Source organism: Schistocerca americana, unplaced genomic scaffold (assembly GCF_021461395.2).
Source record: "Schistocerca americana isolate TAMUIC-IGC-003095 unplaced genomic scaffold, iqSchAmer2.1 HiC_scaffold_178, whole genome shotgun sequence".
Taxonomy (NCBI): domain Eukaryota; kingdom Metazoa; phylum Arthropoda; class Insecta; order Orthoptera; family Acrididae; genus Schistocerca; species Schistocerca americana.
The window spans coordinates 251,126-277,900 of record NW_025725875.1 but is presented as its reverse complement, the minus strand read 5'-3'; the positions used below and the strand labels follow the sequence as shown (position 1 = coordinate 277,900).

At 49.7% G+C, this 26,775-nt stretch overlaps 36 non-coding genes across 36 annotated transcripts; all 36 read right to left on the bottom strand.

Moving 5' to 3' along the window:
* Positions 1-391: 391 nt before the first annotated feature.
* On the bottom strand, positions 392-473 carry Trnas-uga. Its single transcript has one exon. It is a non-coding gene; the product is annotated as a tRNA-Ser (tRNA).
* Positions 474-1,175: 702 nt separating this feature from the next.
* On the bottom strand, positions 1,176-1,257 carry Trnas-cga. The gene has a single exon. It is a non-coding gene; the product is annotated as a tRNA-Ser (tRNA).
* Positions 1,258-1,395: 138 nt separating this feature from the next.
* Trnak-uuu lies at positions 1,396-1,468 on the bottom strand. Its single transcript has one exon. It is a non-coding gene; the product is annotated as a tRNA-Lys (tRNA).
* Positions 1,469-2,650: 1,182 nt separating this feature from the next.
* Positions 2,651-2,732, bottom strand: Trnas-uga. The gene has a single exon. It is a non-coding gene; the product is annotated as a tRNA-Ser (tRNA).
* A 702-nt stretch (positions 2,733-3,434) lies between these two features.
* On the bottom strand, positions 3,435-3,516 carry Trnas-cga. The gene has a single exon. It is a non-coding gene; the product is annotated as a tRNA-Ser (tRNA).
* Positions 3,517-3,654: 138 nt separating this feature from the next.
* Trnak-uuu lies at positions 3,655-3,727 on the bottom strand. The gene has a single exon. It is a non-coding gene; the product is annotated as a tRNA-Lys (tRNA).
* Positions 3,728-4,909: 1,182 nt separating this feature from the next.
* Trnas-uga lies at positions 4,910-4,991 on the bottom strand. Its single transcript has one exon. It is a non-coding gene; the product is annotated as a tRNA-Ser (tRNA).
* A 702-nt stretch (positions 4,992-5,693) lies between these two features.
* Positions 5,694-5,775, bottom strand: Trnas-cga. The gene has a single exon. It is a non-coding gene; the product is annotated as a tRNA-Ser (tRNA).
* Positions 5,776-5,913: 138 nt separating this feature from the next.
* Trnak-uuu lies at positions 5,914-5,986 on the bottom strand. Its single transcript has one exon. It is a non-coding gene; the product is annotated as a tRNA-Lys (tRNA).
* A 1,182-nt stretch (positions 5,987-7,168) lies between these two features.
* Trnas-uga lies at positions 7,169-7,250 on the bottom strand. Its single transcript has one exon. It is a non-coding gene; the product is annotated as a tRNA-Ser (tRNA).
* A 702-nt stretch (positions 7,251-7,952) lies between these two features.
* On the bottom strand, positions 7,953-8,034 carry Trnas-cga. The gene has a single exon. It is a non-coding gene; the product is annotated as a tRNA-Ser (tRNA).
* A 138-nt stretch (positions 8,035-8,172) lies between these two features.
* Trnak-uuu lies at positions 8,173-8,245 on the bottom strand. Its single transcript has one exon. It is a non-coding gene; the product is annotated as a tRNA-Lys (tRNA).
* A 1,182-nt stretch (positions 8,246-9,427) lies between these two features.
* On the bottom strand, positions 9,428-9,509 carry Trnas-uga. The gene has a single exon. It is a non-coding gene; the product is annotated as a tRNA-Ser (tRNA).
* Positions 9,510-10,211: 702 nt separating this feature from the next.
* On the bottom strand, positions 10,212-10,293 carry Trnas-cga. The gene has a single exon. It is a non-coding gene; the product is annotated as a tRNA-Ser (tRNA).
* A 138-nt stretch (positions 10,294-10,431) lies between these two features.
* Trnak-uuu lies at positions 10,432-10,504 on the bottom strand. Its single transcript has one exon. It is a non-coding gene; the product is annotated as a tRNA-Lys (tRNA).
* Positions 10,505-11,686: 1,182 nt separating this feature from the next.
* On the bottom strand, positions 11,687-11,768 carry Trnas-uga. The gene has a single exon. It is a non-coding gene; the product is annotated as a tRNA-Ser (tRNA).
* A 702-nt stretch (positions 11,769-12,470) lies between these two features.
* Trnas-cga lies at positions 12,471-12,552 on the bottom strand. The gene has a single exon. It is a non-coding gene; the product is annotated as a tRNA-Ser (tRNA).
* Positions 12,553-12,690: 138 nt separating this feature from the next.
* On the bottom strand, positions 12,691-12,763 carry Trnak-uuu. Its single transcript has one exon. It is a non-coding gene; the product is annotated as a tRNA-Lys (tRNA).
* Positions 12,764-13,945: 1,182 nt separating this feature from the next.
* On the bottom strand, positions 13,946-14,027 carry Trnas-uga. The gene has a single exon. It is a non-coding gene; the product is annotated as a tRNA-Ser (tRNA).
* Positions 14,028-14,729: 702 nt separating this feature from the next.
* On the bottom strand, positions 14,730-14,811 carry Trnas-cga. Its single transcript has one exon. It is a non-coding gene; the product is annotated as a tRNA-Ser (tRNA).
* A 138-nt stretch (positions 14,812-14,949) lies between these two features.
* Positions 14,950-15,022, bottom strand: Trnak-uuu. The gene has a single exon. It is a non-coding gene; the product is annotated as a tRNA-Lys (tRNA).
* Positions 15,023-16,204: 1,182 nt separating this feature from the next.
* On the bottom strand, positions 16,205-16,286 carry Trnas-uga. The gene has a single exon. It is a non-coding gene; the product is annotated as a tRNA-Ser (tRNA).
* Positions 16,287-16,988: 702 nt separating this feature from the next.
* Trnas-cga lies at positions 16,989-17,070 on the bottom strand. Its single transcript has one exon. It is a non-coding gene; the product is annotated as a tRNA-Ser (tRNA).
* Positions 17,071-17,208: 138 nt separating this feature from the next.
* On the bottom strand, positions 17,209-17,281 carry Trnak-uuu. The gene has a single exon. It is a non-coding gene; the product is annotated as a tRNA-Lys (tRNA).
* A 1,182-nt stretch (positions 17,282-18,463) lies between these two features.
* Positions 18,464-18,545, bottom strand: Trnas-uga. The gene has a single exon. It is a non-coding gene; the product is annotated as a tRNA-Ser (tRNA).
* Positions 18,546-19,247: 702 nt separating this feature from the next.
* Trnas-cga lies at positions 19,248-19,329 on the bottom strand. Its single transcript has one exon. It is a non-coding gene; the product is annotated as a tRNA-Ser (tRNA).
* Positions 19,330-19,467: 138 nt separating this feature from the next.
* On the bottom strand, positions 19,468-19,540 carry Trnak-uuu. The gene has a single exon. It is a non-coding gene; the product is annotated as a tRNA-Lys (tRNA).
* Positions 19,541-20,722: 1,182 nt separating this feature from the next.
* Trnas-uga lies at positions 20,723-20,804 on the bottom strand. Its single transcript has one exon. It is a non-coding gene; the product is annotated as a tRNA-Ser (tRNA).
* Positions 20,805-21,506: 702 nt separating this feature from the next.
* On the bottom strand, positions 21,507-21,588 carry Trnas-cga. The gene has a single exon. It is a non-coding gene; the product is annotated as a tRNA-Ser (tRNA).
* Positions 21,589-21,726: 138 nt separating this feature from the next.
* Positions 21,727-21,799, bottom strand: Trnak-uuu. The gene has a single exon. It is a non-coding gene; the product is annotated as a tRNA-Lys (tRNA).
* Positions 21,800-22,981: 1,182 nt separating this feature from the next.
* On the bottom strand, positions 22,982-23,063 carry Trnas-uga. The gene has a single exon. It is a non-coding gene; the product is annotated as a tRNA-Ser (tRNA).
* A 702-nt stretch (positions 23,064-23,765) lies between these two features.
* Trnas-cga lies at positions 23,766-23,847 on the bottom strand. Its single transcript has one exon. It is a non-coding gene; the product is annotated as a tRNA-Ser (tRNA).
* Positions 23,848-23,985: 138 nt separating this feature from the next.
* Positions 23,986-24,058, bottom strand: Trnak-uuu. Its single transcript has one exon. It is a non-coding gene; the product is annotated as a tRNA-Lys (tRNA).
* Positions 24,059-25,240: 1,182 nt separating this feature from the next.
* On the bottom strand, positions 25,241-25,322 carry Trnas-uga. The gene has a single exon. It is a non-coding gene; the product is annotated as a tRNA-Ser (tRNA).
* A 702-nt stretch (positions 25,323-26,024) lies between these two features.
* On the bottom strand, positions 26,025-26,106 carry Trnas-cga. The gene has a single exon. It is a non-coding gene; the product is annotated as a tRNA-Ser (tRNA).
* A 138-nt stretch (positions 26,107-26,244) lies between these two features.
* Trnak-uuu lies at positions 26,245-26,317 on the bottom strand. Its single transcript has one exon. It is a non-coding gene; the product is annotated as a tRNA-Lys (tRNA).
* Between the last annotated feature and the right edge of the window lie 458 nt (positions 26,318-26,775).

Below are 26,775 nucleotides of genomic sequence, written 5' to 3'. Positions count from 1 at the left end.
ACGCTAGAAAACCCGTGCTATATCGATGCCAGGGGCAACTCGTGTGCGGAGAACGAGACACAAGAAGGAGTGAGTCTCTCCACCGTATGAGAGGCAGTATCTAGCAGATACACACGGTAAAACATACGACTTGCGTTAGCTCATAAATTGCTACACGTCATCGTCTGCAAGCTAAAATGGACACATCTGCACTGCCCAGTGAGGCGACACTTGTACTAACACCAGGTGGACGGCTGTGAGACGCGGAGATGAGCTGCGGCTTCTGGGCGCGACTGTAACGCTGCGCCCTGGATCAAATAGCACTGCACATTGCTGGTGACCCACGTGTTTAGTAGTGACGCAACTGCTAGGATGCAGCTGAACGTCCGCCTTTTGAGAGCGAGAAAATTTTCGCAGTCGGCAGGACTCGAACCTACGCTCCCAGAGGGAATCTGATTTCAAGTCAGACGCCTTAACCACTCGGCCACGACTGCCAGTGGCGGAAGCGACTCCCGACAACTGAAACCGCCATCTTTAGAAGCAATCTGATGGCAGAAAACGGCGTGGCCTCACTCTTTTCTGTAGGGTTTCCACTAGCCGTTACGAAAGTGTATTAATTTTCGCCCAGACAGGGACTTGAACCCAGGACCCTTTGGTTGAAAACCTAGCGCTCTACCGACTCAGCTATGCGGGCCCACGCACGAGCATTATCGTACAGCTGCGCGGTGCGCGAGTGATTCGTATGTCGTAATTACTGGCTTATGGCTCCAATGGCGACTTCACCGACTTCCCACTGACGCACCGCTGACGCTAGTTTTCTGTCGTCTTAAAACGATCGACATACCTCCAAGCAGCTGCGAGATCTTAAGAAAAGAAACGCTGCACCACTGCTTTGGCCGCACTCGAGTGATGGAAATTGCGATTCTTAAAAAGAAAATGAAATGTTCGCTCTGTCCATCACTTTCGAGCACATCTGTGAACTCACGATCTCAGCGACGGCTTTCTGCAGTCCCAGCGTCAGTGTCAGTGTGAGGTGAACCGATAGCCACAGTAAGCAGCGGTCGTCGCGAAAACTCAGTATTCTTAAAACGGAAATTTTCGTCTTGTTGAGAATGGCGTCACTGGTTTGCACCCGCATTCGCCCACGCATGTCACATGTGTGCGAAAATGTTTGCTCCTCTGTACGCAAAATCGCACGCAGCCGGTAGGATTCGAACCTACGCTCCCAGAGGGAATCTGATTTCGAGTCAGACGCCTTAACCACTCGGCCACGACTGCCGTTAGCGCGGTGTTCTCCCGACACATGCAACTGCTACCGTTTAAAGCACTGTGGTGTCAGTAAACGGCGTAACTGCATTATTTTCCGTAGCGTTTCCACCGCTACCAGACGAATCGCTACCAAAGTGTTAAAATTTCCGCCTCGACGGGGACTTGAACCCTGGACCCTTAGGTTAAAAGCCTAATGCTCTACCAACTGAGCTATCCGGGCTCGGACGAGGCTGCAAAACCTCCCACAATGCACAACTATACATTGACTCATGTCCTTTACTGTTGTGCAATCGCTGTATGGGGCCGTTACTAATAAAACGTCGCCTACATGCTGTCTACAAACTTATCCCGCTAAGCTCGTAACACACTCTCGAAGACTGCTGGCACACGATGCAACAACAAATTGCACTAGTTGTTACGCCTCATACGTCGGAGCAGAGAATTTACGTGTTTTGTCGACACTCACTGGGCAATTGGAAAATTCACAAGCATTTCGAATGCAATGTTTCCCACGCTTTCGCTCATTTCACGGTTCCGTTGAAGACGTTCTTCACCACCTGACACAGAAAAAGGAATGCAGTCGGTAGGATATTTTTAATTCTTTTGCTTCTAGGGGAGTTAGTTGTCTAGTGAGTTCCTCTTATGGCATGCACTAGACAACCAGAACAGCTACAGGAGAGAGTCATTTTTGTTGTCAGCGGTAGTTGCATTATCACAAACGCAGAGTAATTCCATTGGCGTCGCATCAAAACGAATACCTGCCGAAACCCGGGATCGAACCAGGGACCTTTAGATCTTCAGTCTATTTCGGCTGACGTTGAAGGTTGCCATTTGCATGTGTTCGTTAACCTCTGCCTCGTTGCCAATTTCACAGTCACCTTCGTCTGATAAGACACAGGGGCGCTGAAAGGCGAGCAGCCGATGCAGTGAAGTTCCACACACATTTCTTCTTCTTCCGTCATCGTAACAAGCAAACATGTCGACTCGATTCGTGTAATATTGACTTCGCTGACGCTAGAAAACCCGTGCTATATCGATGCCAGGGGCAACTCGTGTGCGGAGAACGAGACACAAGAAGGAGTGAGTCTCTCCACCGTATGAGAGGCAGTATCTAGCAGATACACACGGTAAAACATACGACTTGCGTTAGCTCATAAATTGCTACACGTCATCGTCTGCAAGCTAAAATGGACACATCTGCACTGCCCAGTGAGGCGACACTTGTACTAACACCAGGTGGACGGCTGTGAGACGCGGAGATGAGCTGCGGCTTCTGGGCGCGACTGTAACGCTGCGCCCTGGATCAAATAGCACTGCACATTGCTGGTGACCCACGTGTTTAGTAGTGACGCAACTGCTAGGATGCAGCTGAACGTCCGCCTTTTGAGAGCGAGAAAATTTTCGCAGTCGGCAGGACTCGAACCTACGCTCCCAGAGGGAATCTGATTTCAAGTCAGACGCCTTAACCACTCGGCCACGACTGCCAGTGGCGGAAGCGACTCCCGACAACTGAAACCGCCATCTTTAGAAGCAATCTGATGGCAGAAAACGGCGTGGCCTCACTCTTTTCTGTAGGGTTTCCATTAGCCGTTACGAAAGTGTATTAATTTTCGCCCAGACAGGGACTTGAACCCAGGACCCTTTGGTTGAAAACCTAGCGCTCTACCGACTCAGCTATGCGGGCCCACGCACGAGCATTATCGTACAGCTGCGCGGTGCGCGAGTGATTCGTATGTCGTAATTACTGGCTTATGGCTCCAATGGCGACTTCACCGACTTCCCACTGACGCACCGCTGACGCTAGTTTTCTGTCGTCTTAAAACGATCGACATACCTCCAAGCAGCTGCGAGATCTTAAGAAAAGAAACGCTGCACCACTGCTTTGGCCGCACTCGAGTGATGGAAATTGCGATTCTTAAAAAGAAAATGAAATGTTCGCTCTGTCCATCACTTTCGAGCACATCTGTGAACTCACGATCTCAGCGACGGCTTTCTGCAGTCCCAGCGTCAGTGTCAGTGTGAGGTGAACCGATAGCCACAGTAAGCAGCGGTCGTCGCGAAAACTCAGTATTCTTAAAACGGAAATTTTCGTCTTGTTGAGAATGGCGTCACTGGTTTGCACCCGCATTCGCCCACGCATGTCACATGTGTGCGAAAATGTTTGCTCCTCTGTACGCAAAATCGCACGCAGCCGGTAGGATTCGAACCTACGCTCCCAGAGGAAATCTGATTTCGAGTCAGACGCCTTAACCACTCGGCCACGACTGCCGTTAGCGCGGTGTTCTCCCGACACATGCAACTGCTACCGTTTAAAGCACTGTGGTGTCAGTAAACGGCGTAACTGCATTATTTTCCGTAGCGTTTCCACCGCTACCAGACGAATCGCTACCAAAGTGTTAAAATTTCCGCCTCGACGGGGACTTGAACCCTGGACCCTTAGGTTAAAAGCCTAATGCTCTACCAACTGAGCTATCCGGGCTCGGACGAGGCTGCAAAACCTCCCACAATGCACAACTATACATTGACTCATGTCCTTTACTGTTGTGCAATCGCTGTATGGGGCCGTTACTAATAAAACGTCGCCTACATGCTGTCTACAAACTTATCCCGCTAAGCTCGTAACACACTCTCGAAGACTGCTGGCACACGATGCAACAACAAATTGCACTAGTTGTTACGCCTCATACGTCGGAGCAGAGAATTTACGTGTTTTGTCGACACTCACTGGGCAATTGGAAAATTCACAAGCATTTCGAATGCAATGTTTCCCACGCTTTCGCTCATTTCACGGTTCCGTTGAAGACGTTCTTCACCACCTGACACAGAAAAAGGAATGCAGTCGGTAGGATATTTTTAATTCTTTTGCTTCTAGGGGAGTTAGTTGTCTAGTGAGTTCCTCTTATGGCATGCACTAGACAACCAGAACAGCTACAGGAGAGAGTCATTTTTGTTGTCAGCGGTAGTTGCATTATCACAAACGCAGAGTAATTCCATTGGCGTCGCATCAAAACGAATACCTGCCGAAACCCGGGATCGAACCAGGGACCTTTAGATCTTCAGTCTATTTCGGCTGACGTTGAAGGTTGCCATTTGCATGTGTTCGTTAACCTCTGCCTCGTTGCCAATTTCACAGTCACCTTCGTCTGATAAGACACAGGGGCGCTGAAAGGCGAGCAGCCGATGCAGTGAAGTTCCACACACATTTCTTCTTCTTCCGTCATCGTAACAAGCAAACATGTCGACTCGATTCGTGTAATATTGACTTCGCTGACGCTAGAAAACCCGTGCTATATCGATGCCAGGGGCAACTCGTGTGCGGAGAACGAGACACAAGAAGGAGTGAGTCTCTCCACCGTATGAGAGGCAGTATCTAGCAGATACACACGGTAAAACATACGACTTGCGTTAGCTCATAAATTGCTACACGTCATCGTCTGCAAGCTAAAATGGACACATCTGCACTGCCCAGTGAGGCGACACTTGTACTAACACCAGGTGGACGGCTGTGAGACGCGGAGATGAGCTGCGGCTTCTGGGCGCGACTGTAACGCTGCGCCCTGGATCAAATAGCACTGCACATTGCTGGTGACCCACGTGTTTAGTAGTGACGCAACTGCTAGGATGCAGCTGAACGTCCGCCTTTTGAGAGCGAGAAAATTTTCGCAGTCGGCAGGACTCGAACCTACGCTCCCAGAGGGAATCTGATTTCAAGTCAGACGCCTTAACCACTCGGCCACGACTGCCAGTGGCGGAAGCGACTCCCGACAACTGAAACCGCCATCTTTAGAAGCAATCTGATGGCAGAAAACGGCGTGGCCTCACTCTTTTCTGTAGGGTTTCCATTAGCCGTTACGAAAGTGTATTAATTTTCGCCCAGACAGGGACTTGAACCCAGGACCCTTTGGTTGAAAACCTAGCGCTCTACCGACTCAGCTATGCGGGCCCACGCACGAGCATTATCGTACAGCTGCGCGGTGCGCGAGTGATTCGTATGTCGTAATTACTGGCTTATGGCTCCAATGGCGACTTCACCGACTTCCCACTGACGCACCGCTGACGCTAGTTTTCTGTCGTCTTAAAACGATCGACATACCTCCAAGCAGCTGCGAGATCTTAAGAAAAGAAACGCTGCACCACTGCTTTGGCCGCACTCGAGTGATGGAAATTGCGATTCTTAAAAAGAAAATGAAATGTTCGCTCTGTCCATCACTTTCGAGCACATCTGTGAACTCACGATCTCAGCGACGGCTTTCTGCAGTCCCAGCGTCAGTGTCAGTGTGAGGTGAACCGATAGCCACAGTAAGCAGCGGTCGTCGCGAAAACTCAGTATTCTTAAAACGGAAATTTTCGTCTTGTTGAGAATGGCGTCACTGGTTTGCACCCGCATTCGCCCACGCATGTCACATGTGTGCGAAAATGTTTGCTCCTCTGTACGCAAAATCGCACGCAGCCGGTAGGATTCGAACCTACGCTCCCAGAGGAAATCTGATTTCGAGTCAGACGCCTTAACCACTCGGCCACGACTGCCGTTAGCGCGGTGTTCTCCCGACACATGCAACTGCTACCGTTTAAAGCACTGTGGTGTCAGTAAACGGCGTAACTGCATTATTTTCCGTAGCGTTTCCACCGCTACCAGACGAATCGCTACCAAAGTGTTAAAATTTCCGCCTCGACGGGGACTTGAACCCTGGACCCTTAGGTTAAAAGCCTAATGCTCTACCAACTGAGCTATCCGGGCTCGGACGAGGCTGCAAAACCTCCCACAATGCACAACTATACATTGACTCATGTCCTTTACTGTTGTGCAATCGCTGTATGGGGCCGTTACTAATAAAACGTCGCCTACATGCTGTCTACAAACTTATCCCGCTAAGCTCGTAACACACTCTCGAAGACTGCTGGCACACGATGCAACAACAAATTGCACTAGTTGTTACGCCTCATACGTCGGAGCAGAGAATTTACGTGTTTTGTCGACACTCACTGGGCAATTGGAAAATTCACAAGCATTTCGAATGCAATGTTTCCCACGCTTTCGCTCATTTCACGGTTCCGTTGAAGACGTTCTTCACCACCTGACACAGAAAAAGGAATGCAGTCGGTAGGATATTTTTAATTCTTTTGCTTCTAGGGGAGTTAGTTGTCTAGTGAGTTCCTCTTATGGCATGCACTAGACAACCAGAACAGCTACAGGAGAGAGTCATTTTTGTTGTCAGCGGTAGTTGCATTATCACAAACGCAGAGTAATTCCATTGGCGTCGCATCAAAACGAATACCTGCCGAAACCCGGGATCGAACCAGGGACCTTTAGATCTTCAGTCTATTTCGGCTGACGTTGAAGGTTGCCATTTGCATGTGTTCGTTAACCTCTGCCTCGTTGCCAATTTCACAGTCACCTTCGTCTGATAAGACACAGGGGCGCTGAAAGGCGAGCAGCCGATGCAGTGAAGTTCCACACACATTTCTTCTTCTTCCGTCATCGTAACAAGCAAACATGTCGACTCGATTCGTGTAATATTGACTTCGCTGACGCTAGAAAACCCGTGCTATATCGATGCCAGGGGCAACTCGTGTGCGGAGAACGAGACACAAGAAGGAGTGAGTCTCTCCACCGTATGAGAGGCAGTATCTAGCAGATACACACGGTAAAACATACGACTTGCGTTAGCTCATAAATTGCTACACGTCATCGTCTGCAAGCTAAAATGGACACATCTGCACTGCCCAGTGAGGCGACACTTGTACTAACACCAGGTGGACGGCTGTGAGACGCGGAGATGAGCTGCGGCTTCTGGGCGCGACTGTAACGCTGCGCCCTGGATCAAATAGCACTGCACATTGCTGGTGACCCACGTGTTTAGTAGTGACGCAACTGCTAGGATGCAGCTGAACGTCCGCCTTTTGAGAGCGAGAAAATTTTCGCAGTCGGCAGGACTCGAACCTACGCTCCCAGAGGGAATCTGATTTCAAGTCAGACGCCTTAACCACTCGGCCACGACTGCCAGTGGCGGAAGCGACTCCCGACAACTGAAACCGCCATCTTTAGAAGCAATCTGATGGCAGAAAACGGCGTGGCCTCACTCTTTTCTGTAGGGTTTCCATTAGCCGTTACGAAAGTGTATTAATTTTCGCCCAGACAGGGACTTGAACCCAGGACCCTTTGGTTGAAAACCTAGCGCTCTACCGACTCAGCTATGCGGGCCCACGCACGAGCATTATCGTACAGCTGCGCGGTGCGCGAGTGATTCGTATGTCGTAATTACTGGCTTATGGCTCCAATGGCGACTTCACCGACTTCCCACTGACGCACCGCTGACGCTAGTTTTCTGTCGTCTTAAAACGATCGACATACCTCCAAGCAGCTGCGAGATCTTAAGAAAAGAAACGCTGCACCACTGCTTTGGCCGCACTCGAGTGATGGAAATTGCGATTCTTAAAAAGAAAATGAAATGTTCGCTCTGTCCATCACTTTCGAGCACATCTGTGAACTCACGATCTCAGCGACGGCTTTCTGCAGTCCCAGCGTCAGTGTCAGTGTGAGGTGAACCGATAGCCACAGTAAGCAGCGGTCGTCGCGAAAACTCAGTATTCTTAAAACGGAAATTTTCGTCTTGTTGAGAATGGCGTCACTGGTTTGCACCCGCATTCGCCCACGCATGTCACATGTGTGCGAAAATGTTTGCTCCTCTGTACGCAAAATCGCACGCAGCCGGTAGGATTCGAACCTACGCTCCCAGAGGAAATCTGATTTCGAGTCAGACGCCTTAACCACTCGGCCACGACTGCCGTTAGCGCGGTGTTCTCCCGACACATGCAACTGCTACCGTTTAAAGCACTGTGGTGTCAGTAAACGGCGTAACTGCATTATTTTCCGTAGCGTTTCCACCGCTACCAGACGAATCGCTACCAAAGTGTTAAAATTTCCGCCTCGACGGGGACTTGAACCCTGGACCCTTAGGTTAAAAGCCTAATGCTCTACCAACTGAGCTATCCGGGCTCGGACGAGGCTGCAAAACCTCCCACAATGCACAACTATACATTGACTCATGTCCTTTACTGTTGTGCAATCGCTGTATGGGGCCGTTACTAATAAAACGTCGCCTACATGCTGTCTACAAACTTATCCCGCTAAGCTCGTAACACACTCTCGAAGACTGCTGGCACACGATGCAACAACAAATTGCACTAGTTGTTACGCCTCATACGTCGGAGCAGAGAATTTACGTGTTTTGTCGACACTCACTGGGCAATTGGAAAATTCACAAGCATTTCGAATGCAATGTTTCCCACGCTTTCGCTCATTTCACGGTTCCGTTGAAGACGTTCTTCACCACCTGACACAGAAAAAGGAATGCAGTCGGTAGGATATTTTTAATTCTTTTGCTTCTAGGGGAGTTAGTTGTCTAGTGAGTTCCTCTTATGGCATGCACTAGACAACCAGAACAGCTACAGGAGAGAGTCATTTTTGTTGTCAGCGGTAGTTGCATTATCACAAACGCAGAGTAATTCCATTGGCGTCGCATCAAAACGAATACCTGCCGAAACCCGGGATCGAACCAGGGACCTTTAGATCTTCAGTCTATTTCGGCTGACGTTGAAGGTTGCCATTTGCATGTGTTCGTTAACCTCTGCCTCGTTGCCAATTTCACAGTCACCTTCGTCTGATAAGACACAGGGGCGCTGAAAGGCGAGCAGCCGATGCAGTGAAGTTCCACACACATTTCTTCTTCTTCCGTCATCGTAACAAGCAAACATGTCGACTCGATTCGTGTAATATTGACTTCGCTGACGCTAGAAAACCCGTGCTATATCGATGCCAGGGGCAACTCGTGTGCGGAGAACGAGACACAAGAAGGAGTGAGTCTCTCCACCGTATGAGAGGCAGTATCTAGCAGATACACACGGTAAAACATACGACTTGCGTTAGCTCATAAATTGCTACACGTCATCGTCTGCAAGCTAAAATGGACACATCTGCACTGCCCAGTGAGGCGACACTTGTACTAACACCAGGTGGACGGCTGTGAGACGCGGAGATGAGCTGCGGCTTCTGGGCGCGACTGTAACGCTGCGCCCTGGATCAAATAGCACTGCACATTGCTGGTGACCCACGTGTTTAGTAGTGACGCAACTGCTAGGATGCAGCTGAACGTCCGCCTTTTGAGAGCGAGAAAATTTTCGCAGTCGGCAGGACTCGAACCTACGCTCCCAGAGGGAATCTGATTTCAAGTCAGACGCCTTAACCACTCGGCCACGACTGCCAGTGGCGGAAGCGACTCCCGACAACTGAAACCGCCATCTTTAGAAGCAATCTGATGGCAGAAAACGGCGTGGCCTCACTCTTTTCTGTAGGGTTTCCATTAGCCGTTACGAAAGTGTATTAATTTTCGCCCAGACAGGGACTTGAACCCAGGACCCTTTGGTTGAAAACCTAGCGCTCTACCGACTCAGCTATGCGGGCCCACGCACGAGCATTATCGTACAGCTGCGCGGTGCGCGAGTGATTCGTATGTCGTAATTACTGGCTTATGGCTCCAATGGCGACTTCACCGACTTCCCACTGACGCACCGCTGACGCTAGTTTTCTGTCGTCTTAAAACGATCGACATACCTCCAAGCAGCTGCGAGATCTTAAGAAAAGAAACGCTGCACCACTGCTTTGGCCGCACTCGAGTGATGGAAATTGCGATTCTTAAAAAGAAAATGAAATGTTCGCTCTGTCCATCACTTTCGAGCACATCTGTGAACTCACGATCTCAGCGACGGCTTTCTGCAGTCCCAGCGTCAGTGTCAGTGTGAGGTGAACCGATAGCCACAGTAAGCAGCGGTCGTCGCGAAAACTCAGTATTCTTAAAACGGAAATTTTCGTCTTGTTGAGAATGGCGTCACTGGTTTGCACCCGCATTCGCCCACGCATGTCACATGTGTGCGAAAATGTTTGCTCCTCTGTACGCAAAATCGCACGCAGCCGGTAGGATTCGAACCTACGCTCCCAGAGGGAATCTGATTTCGAGTCAGACGCCTTAACCACTCGGCCACGACTGCCGTTAGCGCGGTGTTCTCCCGACACATGCAACTGCTACCGTTTAAAGCACTGTGGTGTCAGTAAACGGCGTAACTGCATTATTTTCCGTAGCGTTTCCACCGCTACCAGACGAATCGCTACCAAAGTGTTAAAATTTCCGCCTCGACGGGGACTTGAACCCTGGACCCTTAGGTTAAAAGCCTAATGCTCTACCAACTGAGCTATCCGGGCTCGGACAAGGCTGCAAAACCTCCCACAATGCACAACTATACATTGACTCATGTCCTTTACTGTTGTGCAATCGCTGTATGGGGCCGTTACTAATAAAACGTCGCCTACATGCTGTCTACAAACTTATCCCGCTAAGCTCGTAACACACTCTCGAAGACTGCTGGCACACGATGCAACAACAAATTGCGCTAGTTGTTACGCCTCATACGTCGGAGCAGAGAATTTACGTGTTTTGTCGACACTCACTGGGCAATTGGAAAATTCACAAGCATTTCGAATGCAATGTTTCCCACGCTTTCGCTCATTTCACGGTTCCGTTGAAGACGTTCTTCACCACCTGACACAGAAAAAGGAATGCAGTCGGTAGGATATTTTTAATTCTTTTGCTTCTAGGGGAGTTAGTTGTCTAGTGAGTTCCTCTTATGGCATGCACTAGACAACCAGAACAGCTACAGGAGAGAGTCATTTTTGTTGTCAGCGGTAGTTGCATTATCACAAACGCAGAGTAATTCCATTGGCGTCGCATCAAAACGAATACCTGCCGAAACCCGGGATCGAACCAGGGACCTTTAGATCTTCAGTCTATTTCGGCTGACGTTGAAGGTTGCCATTTGCATGTGTTCGTTAACCTCTGCCTCGTTGCCAATTTCACAGTCACCTTCGTCTGATAAGACACAGGGGCGCTGAAAGGCGAGCAGCCGATGCAGTGAAGTTCCACACACATTTCTTCTTCTTCCGTCATCGTAACAAGCAAACATGTCGACTCGATTCGTGTAATATTGACTTCGCTGACGCTAGAAAACCCGTGCTATATCGATGCCAGGGGCAACTCGTGTGCGGAGAACGAGACACAAGAAGGAGTGAGTCTCTCCACCGTATGAGAGGCAGTATCTAGCAGATACACACGGTAAAACATACGACTTGCGTTAGCTCATAAATTGCTACACGTCATCGTCTGCAAGCTAAAATGGACACATCTGCACTGCCCAGTGAGGCGACACTTGTACTAACACCAGGTGGACGGCTGTGAGACGCGGAGATGAGCTGCGGCTTCTGGGCGCGACTGTAACGCTGCGCCCTGGATCAAATAGCACTGCACATTGCTGGTGACCCACGTGTTTAGTAGTGACGCAACTGCTAGGATGCAGCTGAACGTCCGCCTTTTGAGAGCGAGAAAATTTTCGCAGTCGGCAGGACTCGAACCTACGCTCCCAGAGGGAATCTGATTTCAAGTCAGACGCCTTAACCACTCGGCCACGACTGCCAGTGGCGGAAGCGACTCCCGACAACTGAAACCGCCATCTTTAGAAGCAATCTGATGGCAGAAAACGGCGTGGCCTCACTCTTTTCTGTAGGGTTTCCATTAGCCGTTACGAAAGTGTATTAATTTTCGCCCAGACAGGGACTTGAACCCAGGACCCTTTGGTTGAAAACCTAGCGCTCTACCGACTCAGCTATGCGGGCCCACGCACGAGCATTATCGTACAGCTGCGCGGTGCGCGAGTGATTCGTATGTCGTAATTACTGGCTTATGGCTCCAATGGCGACTTCACCGACTTCCCACTGACGCACCGCTGACGCTAGTTTTCTGTCGTCTTAAAACGATCGACATACCTCCAAGCAGCTGCGAGATCTTAAGAAAAGAAACGCTGCACCACTGCTTTGGCCGCACTCGAGTGATGGAAATTGCGATTCTTAAAAAGAAAATGAAATGTTCGCTCTGTCCATCACTTTCGAGCACATCTGTGAACTCACGATCTCAGCGACGGCTTTCTGCAGTCCCAGCGTCAGTGTCAGTGTGAGGTGAACCGATAGCCACAGTAAGCAGCGGTCGTCGCGAAAACTCAGTATTCTTAAAACGGAAATTTTCGTCTTGTTGAGAATGGCGTCACTGGTTTGCACCCGCATTCGCCCACGCATGTCACATGTGTGCGAAAATGTTTGCTCCTCTGTACGCAAAATCGCACGCAGCCGGTAGGATTCGAACCTACGCTCCCAGAGGGAATCTGATTTCGAGTCAGACGCCTTAACCACTCGGCCACGACTGCCGTTAGCGCGGTGTTCTCCCGACACATGCAACTGCTACCGTTTAAAGCACTGTGGTGTCAGTAAACGGCGTAACTGCATTATTTTCCGTAGCGTTTCCACCGCTACCAGACGAATCGCTACCAAAGTGTTAAAATTTCCGCCTCGACGGGGACTTGAACCCTGGACCCTTAGGTTAAAAGCCTAATGCTCTACCAACTGAGCTATCCGGGCTCGGACGAGGCTGCAAAACCTCCCACAATGCACAACTATACATTGACTCATGTCCTTTACTGTTGTGCAATCGCTGTATGGGGCCGTTACTAATAAAACGTCGCCTACATGCTGTCTACAAACTTATCCCGCTAAGCTCGTAACACACTCTCGAAGACTGCTGGCACACGATGCAACAACAAATTGCACTAGTTGTTACGCCTCATACGTCGGAGCAGAGAATTTACGTGTTTTGTCGACACTCACTGGGCAATTGGAAAATTCACAAGCATTTCGAATGCAATGTTTCCCACGCTTTCGCTCATTTCACGGTTCCGTTGAAGACGTTCTTCACCACCTGACACAGAAAAAGGAATGCAGTCGGTAGGATATTTTTAATTCTTTTGCTTCTAGGGGAGTTAGTTGTCTAGTGAGTTCCTCTTATGGCATGCACTAGACAACCAGAATAGCTACAGGAGAGAGTCATTTTTGTTGTCAGCGGTAGTTGCATTATCACAAACGCAGAGTAATTCCATTGGCGTCGCATCAAAACGAATACCTGCCGAAACCCGGGATCGAACCAGGGACCTTTAGATCTTCAGTCTATTTCGGGTGACGTTGAAGGTTGCCATTTGCATGTGTTCGTTAACCTCTGCCTCGTTGCCAATTTCACAGTCACCTTCGTCTGATAAGACACAGGGGCGCTGAAAGGCGAGCAGCCGATGCAGTGAAGTTCCACACACATTTCTTCTTCTTCCGTCATCGTAACAAGCAAACATGTCGACTCGATTCGTGTAATATTGACTTCGCTGACGCTAGAAAACCCGTGCTATATCGATGCCAGGGGCAACTCGTGTGCGGAGAACGAGACACAAGAAGGAGTGAGTCTCTCCACCGTATGAGAGGCAGTATCTAGCAGATACACACGGTAAAACATACGACTTGCGTTAGCTCATAAATTGCTACACGTCATCGTCTGCAAGCTAAAATGGACACATCTGCACTGCCCAGTGAGGCGACACTTGTACTAACACCAGGTGGACGGCTGTGAGACGCGGAGATGAGCTGCGGCTTCTGGGCGCGACTGTAACGCTGCGCCCTGGATCAAATAGCACTGCACATTGCTGGTGACCCACGTGTTTAGTAGTGACGCAACTGCTAGGATGCAGCTGAACGTCCGCCTTTTGAGAGCGAGAAAATTTTCGCAGTCGGCAGGACTCGAACCTACGCTCCCAGAGGGAATCTGATTTCAAGTCAGACGCCTTAACCACTCGGCCACGACTGCCAGTGGCGGAAGCGACTCCCGACAACTGAAACCGCCATCTTTAGAAGCAATCTGATGGCAGAAAACGGCGTGGCCTCACTCTTTTCTGTAGGGTTTCCATTAGCCGTTACGAAAGTGTATTAATTTTCGCCCAGACAGGGACTTGAACCCAGGACCCTTTGGTTGAAAACCTAGCGCTCTACCGACTCAGCTATGCGGGCCCACGCACGAGCATTATCGTACAGCTGCGCGGTGCGCGAGTGATTCGTATGTCGTAATTACTGGCTTATGGCTCCAATGGCGACTTCACCGACTTCCCACTGACGCACCGCTGACGCTAGTTTTCTGTCGTCTTAAAACGATCGACATACCTCCAAGCAGCTGCGAGATCTTAAGAAAAGAAACGCTGCACCACTGCTTTGGCCGCACTCGAGTGATGGAAATTGCGATTCTTAAAAAGAAAATGAAATGTTCGCTCTGTCCATCACTTTCGAGCACATCTGTGAACTCACGATCTCAGCGACGGCTTTCTGCAGTCCCAGCGTCAGTGTCAGTGTGAGGTGAACCGATAGCCACAGTAAGCAGCGGTCGTCGCGAAAACTCAGTATTCTTAAAACGGAAATTTTCGTCTTGTTGAGAATGGCGTCACTGGTTTGCACCCGCATTCGCCCACGCATGTCACATGTGTGCGAAAATGTTTGCTCCTCTGTACGCAAAATCGCACGCAGCCGGTAGGATTCGAACCTACGCTCCCAGAGGAAATCTGATTTCGAGTCAGACGCCTTAACCACTCGGCCACGACTGCCGTTAGCGCGGTGTTCTCCCGACACATGCAACTGCTACCGTTTAAAGCACTGTGGTGTCAGTAAACGGCGTAACTGCATTATTTTCCGTAGCGTTTCCACCGCTACCAGACGAATCGCTACCAAAGTGTTAAAATTTCCGCCTCGACGGGGACTTGAACCCTGGACCCTTAGGTTAAAAGCCTAATGCTCTACCAACTGAGCTATCCGGGCTCGGACGAGGCTGCAAAACCTCCCACAATGCACAACTATACATTGACTCATGTCCTTTACTGTTGTGCAATCGCTGTATGGGGCCGTTACTAATAAAACGTCGCCTACATGCTGTCTACAAACTTATCCCGCTAAGCTCGTAACACACTCTCGAAGACTGCTGGCACACGATGCAACAACAAATTGCACTAGTTGTTACGCCTCATACGTCGGAGCAGAGAATTTACGTGTTTTGTCGACACTCACTGGGCAATTGGAAAATTCACAAGCATTTCGAATGCAATGTTTCCCACGCTTTCGCTCATTTCACGGTTCCGTTGAAGACGTTCTTCACCACCTGACACAGAAAAAGGAATGCAGTCGGTAGGATATTTTTAATTCTTTTGCTTCTAGGGGAGTTAGTTGTCTAGTGAGTTCCTCTTATGGCATGCACTAGACAACCAGAACAGCTACAGGAGAGAGTCATTTTTGTTGTCAGCGGTAGTTGCATTATCACAAACGCAGAGTAATTCCATTGGCGTCGCATCAAAACGAATACCTGCCGAAACCCGGGATCGAACCAGGGACCTTTAGATCTTCAGTCTATTTCGGCTGACGTTGAAGGTTGCCATTTGCATGTGTTCGTTAACCTCTGCCTCGTTGCCAATTTCACAGTCACCTTCGTCTGATAAGACACAGGGGCGCTGAAAGGCGAGCAGCCGATGCAGTGAAGTTCCACACACATTTCTTCTTCTTCCGTCATCGTAACAAGCAAACATGTCGACTCGATTCGTGTAATATTGACTTCGCTGACGCTAGAAAACCCGTGCTATATCGATGCCAGGGGCAACTCGTGTGCGGAGAACGAGACACAAGAAGGAGTGAGTCTCTCCACCGTATGAGAGGCAGTATCTAGCAGATACACACGGTAAAACATACGACTTGCGTTAGCTCATAAATTGCTACACGTCATCGTCTGCAAGCTAAAATGGACACATCTGCACTGCCCAGTGAGGCGACACTTGTACTAACACCAGGTGGACGGCTGTGAGACGCGGAGATGAGCTGCGGCTTCTGGGCGCGACTGTAACGCTGCGCCCTGGATCAAATAGCACTGCACATTGCTGGTGACCCACGTGTTTAGTAGTGACGCAACTGCTAGGATGCAGCTGAACGTCCGCCTTTTGAGAGCGAGAAAATTTTCGCAGTCGGCAGGACTCGAACCTACGCTCCCAGAGGGAATCTGATTTCAAGTCAGACGCCTTAACCACTCGGCCACGACTGCCAGTGGCGGAAGCGACTCCCGACAACTGAAACCGCCATCTTTAGAAGCAATCTGATGGCAGAAAACGGCGTGGCCTCACTCTTTTCTGTAGGGTTTCCATTAGCCGTTACGAAAGTGTATTAATTTTCGCCCAGACAGGGACTTGAACCCAGGACCCTTTGGTTGAAAACCTAGCGCTCTACCGACTCAGCTATGCGGGCCCACGCACGAGCATTATCGTACAGCTGCGCGGTGCGCGAGTGATTCGTATGTCGTAATTACTGGCTTATGGCTCCAATGGCGACTTCACCGACTTCCCACTGACGCACCGCTGACGCTAGTTTTCTGTCGTCTTAAAACGATCGACATACCTCCAAGCAGCTGCGAGATCTTAAGAAAAGAAACGCTGCACCACTGCTTTGGCCGCACTCGAGTGATGGAAATTGCGATTCTTAAAAAGAAAATGAAATGTTCGCTCTGTCCATCACTTTCGAGCACATCTGTGAACTCACGATCTCAGCGACGGCTTTCTGCAGTCCCAGCGTCAGTGTCAGTGTGAGGTGAACCGATAGCCACAGTAAGCAGCGGTCGTCGCGAAAACTCAGTATTCTTAAAACGGAAATTTTCGTCTTGTTGAGAATGGCGTCACTGGTTTGCACCCGCATTCGCCCACGCATGTCACATGTGTGCGAAAATGTTTGCTCCTCTGTACGCAAAATCGCACGCAGCCGGTAGGATTCGAACCTACGCTCCCAGAGGGAATCTGATTTCGAGTCAGACGCCTTAACCACTCGGCCACGACTGCCGTTAGCGCGGTGTTCTCCCGACACATGCAACTGCTACCGTTTAAAGCACTGTGGTGTCAGTAAACGGCGTAACTGCATTATTTTCCGTAGCGTTTCCACCGCTACCAGACGAATCGCTACCAAAGTGTTAAAATTTCCGCCTCGACGGGGACTTGAACCCTGGACCCTTAGGTTAAAAGCCTAATGCTCTACCAACTGAGCTATCCGGGCTCGGACGAGGCTGCAAAACCTCCCACAATGCACAACTATACATTGACTCATGTCCTTTACTGTTGTGCAATCGCTGTATGGGGCCGTTACTAATAAAACGTCGCCTACATGCTGTCTACAAACTTATCCCGCTAAGCTCGTAACACACTCTCGAAGACTGCTGGCACACGATGCAACAACAAATTGCACTAGTTGTTACGCCTCATACGTCGGAGCAGAGAATTTACGTGTTTTGTCGACACTCACTGGGCAATTGGAAAATTCACAAGCATTTCGAATGCAATGTTTCCCACGCTTTCGCTCATTTCACGGTTCCGTTGAAGACGTTCTTCACCACCTGACACAGAAAAAGGAATGCAGTCGGTAGGATATTTTTAATTCTTTTGCTTCTAGGGGAGTTAGTTGTCTAGTGAGTTCCTCTTATGGCATGCACTAGACAACCAGAACAGCTACAGGAGAGAGTCATTTTTGTTGTCAGCGGTAGTTGCATTATCACAAACGCAGAGTAATTCCATTGGCGTCGCATCAAAACGAATACCTGCCGAAACCCGGGATCGAACCAGGGACCTTTAGATCTTCAGTCTATTTCGGCTGACGTTGAAGGTTGCCATTTGCATGTGTTCGTTAACCTCTGCCTCGTTGCCAATTTCACAGTCACCTTCGTCTGATAAGACACAGGGGCGCTGAAAGGCGAGCAGCCGATGCAGTGAAGTTCCACACACATTTCTTCTTCTTCCGTCATCGTAACAAGCAAACATGTCGACTCGATTCGTGTAATATTGACTTCGCTGACGCTAGAAAACCCGTGCTATATCGATGCCAGGGGCAACTCGTGTGCGGAGAACGAGACACAAGAAGGAGTGAGTCTCTCCACCGTATGAGAGGCAGTATCTAGCAGATACACACGGTAAAACATACGACTTGCGTTAGCTCATAAATTGCTACACGTCATCGTCTGCAAGCTAAAATGGACACATCTGCACTGCCCAGTGAGGCGACACTTGTACTAACACCAGGTGGACGGCTGTGAGACGCGGAGATGAGCTGCGGCTTCTGGGCGCGACTGTAACGCTGCGCCCTGGATCAAATAGCACTGCACATTGCTGGTGACCCACGTGTTTAGTAGTGACGCAACTGCTAGGATGCAGCTGAACGTCCGCCTTTTGAGAGCGAGAAAATTTTCGCAGTCGGCAGGACTCGAACCTACGCTCCCAGAGGGAATCTGATTTCAAGTCAGACGCCTTAACCACTCGGCCACGACTGCCAGTGGCGGAAGCGACTCCCGACAACTGAAACCGCCATCTTTAGAAGCAATCTGATGGCAGAAAACGGCGTGGCCTCACTCTTTTCTGTAGGGTTTCCATTAGCCGTTACGAAAGTGTATTAATTTTCGCCCAGACAGGGACTTGAACCCAGGACCCTTTGGTTGAAAACCTAGCGCTCTACCGACTCAGCTATGCGGGCCCACGCACGAGCATTATCGTACAGCTGCGCGGTGCGCGAGTGATTCGTATGTCGTAATTACTGGCTTATGGCTCCAATGGCGACTTCACCGACTTCCCACTGACGCACCGCTGACGCTAGTTTTCTGTCGTCTTAAAACGATCGACATACCTCCAAGCAGCTGCGAGATCTTAAGAAAAGAAACGCTGCACCACTGCTTTGGCCGCACTCGAGTGATGGAAATTGCGATTCTTAAAAAGAAAATGAAATGTTCGCTCTGTCCATCACTTTCGAGCACATCTGTGAACTCACGATCTCAGCGACGGCTTTCTGCAGTCCCAGCGTCAGTGTCAGTGTGAGGTGAACCGATAGCCACAGTAAGCAGCGGTCGTCGCGAAAACTCAGTATTCTTAAAACGGAAATTTTCGTCTTGTTGAGAATGGCGTCACTGGTTTGCACCCGCATTCGCCCACGCATGTCACATGTGTGCGAAAATGTTTGCTCCTCTGTACGCAAAATCGCACGCAGCCGGTAGGATTCGAACCTACGCTCCCAGAGGGAATCTGATTTCGAGTCAGACGCCTTAACCACTCGGCCACGACTGCCGTTAGCGCGGTGTTCTCCCGACACATGCAACTGCTACCGTTTAAAGCACTGTGGTGTCAGTAAACGGCGTAACTGCATTATTTTCCGTAGCGTTTCCACCGCTACCAGACGAATCGCTACCAAAGTGTTAAAATTTCCGCCTCGACGGGGACTTGAACCCTGGACCCTTAGGTTAAAAGCCTAATGCTCTACCAACTGAGCTATCCGGGCTCGGACGAGGCTGCAAAACCTCCCACAATGCACAACTATACATTGACTCATGTCCTTTACTGTTGTGCAATCGCTGTATGGGGCCGTTACTAATAAAACGTCGCCTACATGCTGTCTACAAACTTATCCCGCTAAGCTCGTAACACACTCTCGAAGACTGCTGGCACACGATGCAACAACAAATTGCACTAGTTGTTACGCCTCATACGTCGGAGCAGAGAATTTACGTGTTTTGTCGACACTCACTGGGCAATTGGAAAATTCACAAGCATTTCGAATGCAATGTTTCCCACGCTTTCGCTCATTTCACGGTTCCGTTGAAGACGTTCTTCACCACCTGACACAGAAAAAGGAATGCAGTCGGTAGGATATTTTTAATTCTTTTGCTTCTAGGGGAGTTAGTTGTCTAGTGAGTTCCTCTTATGGCATGCACTAGACAACCAGAACAGCTACAGGAGAGAGTCATTTTTGTTGTCAGCGGTAGTTGCATTATCACAAACGCAGAGTAATTCCATTGGCGTCGCATCAAAACGAATACCTGCCGAAACCCGGGATCGAACCAGGGACCTTTAGATCTTCAGTCTATTTCGGGTGACGTTGAAGGTTGCCATTTGCATGTGTTCGTTAACCTCTGCCTCGTTGCCAATTTCACAGTCACCTTCGTCTGATAAGACACAGGGGCGCTGAAAGGCGAGCAGCCGATGCAGTGAAGTTCCACACACATTTCTTCTTCTTCCGTCATCGTAACAAGCAAACATGTCGACTCGATTCGTGTAATATTGACTTCGCTGACGCTAGAAAACCCGTGCTATATCGATGCCAGGGGCAACTCGTGTGCGGAGAACGAGACACAAGAAGGAGTGAGTCTCTCCACCGTATGAGAGGCAGTATCTAGCAGATACACACGGTAAAACATACGACTTGCGTTAGCTCATAAATTGCTACACGTCATCGTCTGCAAGCTAAAATGGACACATCTGCACTGCCCAGTGAGGCGACACTTGTACTAACACCAGGTGGACGGCTGTGAGACGCGGAGATGAGCTGCGGCTTCTGGGCGCGACTGTAACGCTGCGCCCTGGATCAAATAGCACTGCACATTGCTGGTGACCCACGTGTTTAGTAGTGACGCAACTGCTAGGATGCAGCTGAACGTCCGCCTTTTGAGAGCGAGAAAATTTTCGCAGTCGGCAGGACTCGAACCTACGCTCCCAGAGGGAATCTGATTTCAAGTCAGACGCCTTAACCACTCGGCCACGACTGCCAGTGGCGGAAGCGACTCCCGACAACTGAAACCGCCATCTTTAGAAGCAATCTGATGGCAGAAAACGGCGTGGCCTCACTCTTTTCTGTAGGGTTTCCATTAGCCGTTACGAAAGTGTATTAATTTTCGCCCAGACAGGGACTTGAACCCAGGACCCTTTGGTTGAAAACCTAGCGCTCTACCGACTCAGCTATGCGGGCCCACGCACGAGCATTATCGTACAGCTGCGCGGTGCGCGAGTGATTCGTATGTCGTAATTACTGGCTTATGGCTCCAATGGCGACTTCACCGACTTCCCACTGACGCACCGCTGACGCTAGTTTTCTGTCGTCTTAAAACGATCGACATACCTCCAAGCAGCTGCGAGATCTTAAGAAAAGAAACGCTGCACCACTGCTTTGGCCGCACTCGAGTGATGGAAATTGCGATTCTTAAAAAGAAAATGAAATGTTCGCTCTGTCCATCACTTTCGAGCACATCTGTGAACTCACGATCTCAGCGACGGCTTTCTGCAGTCCCAGCGTCAGTGTCAGTGTGAGGTGAACCGATAGCCACAGTAAGCAGCGGTCGTCGCGAAAACTCAGTATTCTTAAAACGGAAATTTTCGTCTTGTTGAGAATGGCGTCACTGGTTTGCACCCGCATGCGCCCACGCATGTCACATGTGTGCGAAAATGTTTGCTCCTCTGTACGCAAAATCGCACGCAGCCGGTAGGATTCGAACCTACGCTCCCAGAGGGAATCTGATTTCGAGTCAGACGCCTTAACCACTCGGCCACGACTGCCGTTAGCGCGGTGTTCTCCCGACACATGCAACTGCTACCGTTTAAAGCACTGTGGTGTCAGTAAACGGCGTAACTGCATTATTTTCCGTAGCGTTTCCACCGCTACCAGACGAATCGCTACCAAAGTGTTAAAATTTCCGCCTCGACGGGGACTTGAACCCTGGACCCTTAGGTTAAAAGCCTAATGCTCTACCAACTGAGCTATCCGGGCTCGGACGAGGCTGCAAAACCTCCCACAATGCACAACTATACATTGACTCATGTCCTTTACTGTTGTGCAATCGCTGTATGGGGCCGTTACTAATAAAACGTCGCCTACATGCTGTCTACAAACTTATCCCGCTAAGCTCGTAACACACTCTCGAAGACTGCTGGCACACGACGCAACAACAAATTGCACTAGTTGTTACGCCTCATACGTCGGAGCAGAGAATTTACGTGTTTTGTCGACACTCACTGGGCAATTGGAAAATTCACAAGCATTTCGAATGCAATGTTTCCCACGCTTTCGCTCATTTCACGGTTCCGTTGAAGACGTTCTTCACCACCTGACACAGAAAAAGGAATGCAGTCGGTAGGATATTTTTAATTCTTTTGCTTCTAGGGGAGTTAGTTGTCTAGTGAGTTCCTCTTATGGCATGCACTAGACAACCAGAACAGCTACAGGAGAGAGTCATTTTTGTTGTCAGCGGTAGTTGCATTATCACAAACGCAGAGTAATTCCATTGGCGTCGCATCAAAACGAATACCTGCCGAAACCCGGGATCGAACCAGGGACCTTTAGATCTTCAGTCTATTTCGGCTGACGTTGAAGGTTGCCATTTGCATGTGTTCGTTAACCTCTGCCTCGTTGCCAATTTCACAGTCACCTTCGTCTGATAAGACACAGGGGCGCTGAAAGGCGAGCAGCCGATGCAGTGAAGTTCCACACACATTTCTTCTTCTTCCGTCATCGTAACAAGCAAACATGTCGACTCGATTCGTGTAATATTGACTTCGCTGACGCTAGAAAACCCGTGCTATATCGATGCCAGGGGCAACTCGTGTGCGGAGAACGAGACACAAGAAGGAGTGAGTCTCTCCACCGTATGAGAGGCAGTATCTAGCAGATACACACGGTAAAACATACGACTTGCGTTAGCTCATAAATTGCTACACGTCATCGTCTGCAAGCTAAAATGGACACATCTGCACTGCCCAGTGAGGCGACACTTGTACTAACACCAGGTGGACGGCTGTGAGACGCGGAGATGAGCTGCGGCTTCTGGGCGCGACTGTAACGCTGCGCCCTGGATCAAATAGCACTGCACATTGCTGGTGACCCACGTGTTTAGTAGTGACGCAACTGCTAGGATGCAGCTGAACGTCCGCCTTTTGAGAGCGAGAAAATTTTCGCAGTCGGCAGGACTCGAACCTACGCTCCCAGAGGGAATCTGATTTCAAGTCAGACGCCTTAACCACTCGGCCACGACTGCCAGTGGCGGAAGCGACTCCCGACAACTGAAACCGCCATCTTTAGAAGCAATCTGATGGCAGAAAACGGCGTGGCCTCACTCTTTTCTGTAGGGTTTCCATTAGCCGTTACGAAAGTGTATTAATTTTCGCCCAGACAGGGACTTGAACCCAGGACCCTTTGGTTGAAAACCTAGCGCTCTACCGACTCAGCTATGCGGGCCCACGCACGAGCATTATCGTACAGCTGCGCGGTGCGCGAGTGATTCGTATGTCGTAATTACTGGCTTATGGCTCCAATGGCGACTTCACCGACTTCCCACTGACGCACCGCTGACGCTAGTTTTCTGTCGTCTTAAAACGATCGACATACCTCCAAGCAGCTGCGAGATCTTAAGAAAAGAAACGCTGCACCACTGCTTTGGCCGCACTCGAGTGATGGAAATTGCGATTCTTAAAAAGAAAATGAAATGTTCGCTCTGTCCATCACTTTCGAGCACATCTGTGAACTCACGATCTCAGCGACGGCTTTCTGCAGTCCCAGCGTCAGTGTCAGTGTGAGGTGAACCGATAGCCACAGTAAGCAGCGGTCGTCGCGAAAACTCAGTATTCTTAAAACGGAAATTTTCGTCTTGTTGAGAATGGCGTCACTGGTTTGCACCCGCATTCGCCCACGCATGTCACATGTGTGCGAAAATGTTTGCTCCTCTGTACGCAAAATCGCACGCAGCCGGTAGGATTCGAACCTACGCTCCCAGAGGGAATCTGATTTCGAGTCAGACGCCTTAACCACTCGGCCACGACTGCCGTTAGCGCGGTGTTCTCCCGACACATGCAACTGCTACCGTTTAAAGCACTGTGGTGTCAGTAAACGGCGTAACTGCATTATTTTCCGTAGCGTTTCCACCGCTACCAGACGAATCGCTACCAAAGTGTTAAAATTTCCGCCTCGACGGGGACTTGAACCCTGGACCCTTAGGTTAAAAGCCTAATGCTCTACCAACTGAGCTATCCGGGCTCGGACGAGGCTGCAAAACCTCCCACAATGCACAACTATACATTGACTCATGTCCTTTACTGTTGTGCAATCGCTGTATGGGGCCGTTACTAATAAAACGTCGCCTACATGCTGTCTACAAACTTATCCCGCTAAGCTCGTAACACACTCTCGAAGACTGCTGGCACACGATGCAACAACAAATTGCACTAGTTGTTACGCCTCATACGTCGGAGCAGAGAATTTACGTGTTTTGTCGACACTCACTGGGCAATTGGAAAATTCACAAGCATTTCGAATGCAATGTTTCCCACGCTTTCGCTCATTTCACGGTTCCGTTGAAGACGTTCTTCACCACCTGACACAGAAAAAGGAATGCAGTCGGTAGGATATTTTTAATTCTTTTGCTTCTAGGGGAGTTAGTTGTCTAGTGAGTTCCTCTTATGGCATGCACTAGACAACCAGAACAGCTACAGGAGAGAGTCATTTTTGTTGTCAGCGGTAGTTGCATTATCACAAACGCAGAGTAATTCCATTGGCGTCGCATCAAAACGAATACCTGCCGAAACCCGGGATCGAACCAGGGACCTTTAGATCTTCAGTCTATTTCGGGTGACGTTGAAGGTTGCCATTTGCATGTGTTCGTTAACCTCTGCCTCGTTGCCAATTTCACAGTCACCTTCGTCTGATAAGACACAGGGGCGCTGAAAGGCGAGCAGCCGATGCAGTGAAGTTCCACACACATTTCTTCTTCTTCCGTCATCGTAACAAGCAAACATGTCGACTCGATTCGTGTAATATTGACTTCGCTGACGCTAGAAAACCCGTGCTATATCGATGCCAGGGGCAACTCGTGTGCGGAGAACGAGACACAAGAAGGAGTGAGTCTCTCCACCGTATGAGAGGCAGTATCTAGCAGATACACACGGTAAAACATACGACTTGCGTTAGCTCATAAATTGCTACACGTCATCGTCTGCAAGCTAAAATGGACACATCTGCACTGCCCAGTGAGGCGACACTTGTACTAACACCAGGTGGACGGCTGTGAGACGCGGAGATGAGCTGCGGCTTCTGGGCGCGACTGTAACGCTGCGCCCTGGATCAAATAGCACTGCACATTGCTGGTGACCCACGTGTTTAGTAGTGACGCAACTGCTAGGATGCAGCTGAACGTCCGCCTTTTGAGAGCGAGAAAATTTTCGCAGTCGGCAGGACTCGAACCTACGCTCCCAGAGGGAATCTGATTTCAAGTCAGACGCCTTAACCACTCGGCCACGACTGCCAGTGGCGGAAGCGACTCCCGACAACTGAAACCGCCATCTTTAGAAGCAATCTGATGGCAGAAAACGGCGTGGCCTCACTCTTTTCTGTAGGGTTTCCATTAGCCGTTACGAAAGTGTATTAATTTTCGCCCAGACAGGGACTTGAACCCAGGACCCTTTGGTTGAAAACCTAGCGCTCTACCGACTCAGCTATGCGGGCCCACGCACGAGCATTATCGTACAGCTGCGCGGTGCGCGAGTGATTCGTATGTCGTAATTACTGGCTTATGGCTCCAATGGCGACTTCACCGACTTCCCACTGACGCACCGCTGACGCTAGTTTTCTGTCGTCTTAAAACGATCGACATACCTCCAAGCAGCTGCGAGATCTTAAGAAAAGAAACGCTGCACCACTGCTTTGGCCGCACTCGAGTGATGGAAATTGCGATTCTTAAAAAGAAAATGAAATGTTCGCTCTGTCCATCACTTTCGAGCACATCTGTGAACTCACGATCTCAGCGACGGCTTTCTGCAGTCCCAGCGTCAGTGTCAGTGTGAGGTGAACCGATAGCCACAGTAAGCAGCGGTCGTCGCGAAAACTCAGTATTCTTAAAACGGAAATTTTCGTCTTGTTGAGAATGGCGTCACTGGTTTGCACCCGCATGCGCCCACGCATGTCACATGTGTGCGAAAATGTTTGCTCCTCTGTACGCAAAATCGCACGCAGCCGGTAGGATTCGAACCTACGCTCCCAGAGGGAATCTGATTTCGAGTCAGACGCCTTAACCACTCGGCCACGACTGCCGTTAGCGCGGTGTTCTCCCGACACATGCAACTGCTACCGTTTAAAGCACTGTGGTGTCAGTAAACGGCGTAACTGCATTATTTTCCGTAGCGTTTCCACCGCTACCAGACGAATCGCTACCAAAGTGTTAAAATTTCCGCCTCGACGGGGACTTGAACCCTGGACCCTTAGGTTAAAAGCCTAATGCTCTACCAACTGAGCTATCCGGGCTCGGACGAGGCTGCAAAACCTCCCACAATGCACAACTATACATTGACTCATGTCCTTTACTGTTGTGCAATCGCTGTATGGGGCCGTTACTAATAAAACGTCGCCTACATGCTGTCTACAAACTTATCCCGCTAAGCTCGTAACACACTCTCGAAGACTGCTGGCACACGACGCAACAACAAATTGCACTAGTTGTTACGCCTCATACGTCGGAGCAGAGAATTTACGTGTTTTGTCGACACTCACTGGGCAATTGGAAAATTCACAAGCATTTCGAATGCAATGTTTCCCACGCTTTCGCTCATTTCACGGTTCCGTTGAAGACGTTCTTCACCACCTGACACAGAAAAAGGAATGCAGTCGGTAGGATATTTTTAATTCTTTTGCTTCTAGGGGAGTTAGTTGTCTAGTGAGTTCCTCTTATGGCATGCACTAGACAACCAGAACAGCTACAGGAG